This window comes from Condylura cristata, unplaced genomic scaffold, assembly GCF_000260355.1.
Source record: "Condylura cristata isolate star-nosed mole 26May11 unplaced genomic scaffold, ConCri1.0 scaffold00005, whole genome shotgun sequence".
Lineage (NCBI taxonomy): Eukaryota > Metazoa > Chordata > Mammalia > Eulipotyphla > Talpidae > Condylura > Condylura cristata.
This window is the reverse complement of record NW_004567106.1, coordinates 48,714,732-48,715,364: the sequence shown is the minus strand read 5'-3', so window position 1 is coordinate 48,715,364 and position 633 is coordinate 48,714,732.

Sequence of the window (633 nt, the reverse complement as noted above, 5' to 3'; positions counted from 1 at the left end):
AGTACAAATCAGATTTTATGACTAACTTGCTTCAACCCTCCCGTAACTTCTGAGGCTAATTAGAGAAAAAAAAAACTCAAAATTTGGACCTACCCCCTCATCCTAGTCCCTGTCCCCTCAATTCAGACACGCCAACCTCACTGGTCCTCTGAGTTTTGTGGTCACTCAATGTACCCAGCCTATGAACTTCAAAGAGTGCTTCCCTCTAAAGTTTCTCTCTCAGATCTTTGCATAGCAGACATCTTCATATCTTTCAAGTCTCTGAATACGTGTTATTTCTCAGAAAAGAATTTTCTGAAATGCTTCACCTCCCCCAGGATACTCATTTTATCATCTTATTAGTTTGAATCTTCTTTGAATCACTCATCATATGACATTTTCCTATTAAACATCTATCTTTATTAGATACTAGTCATAAGCTTCATGAAAGCAGGGTCCTTGTCCCTTAATTTCTAAAGCTAAGAGCAGTGCCCAGCATAGAATGGTGCATGATAAATATTTGTTGGATTAATGATTAAAAGAATAAATTTTCAAAAAGGGGGGGGTGGGAGGGAGGGAAATGCACGGGACTATGGTGGTGGCACAGGGGTGATTTGGTGATGGGAAACCCGTGGGGATTACAATGGAGATGAA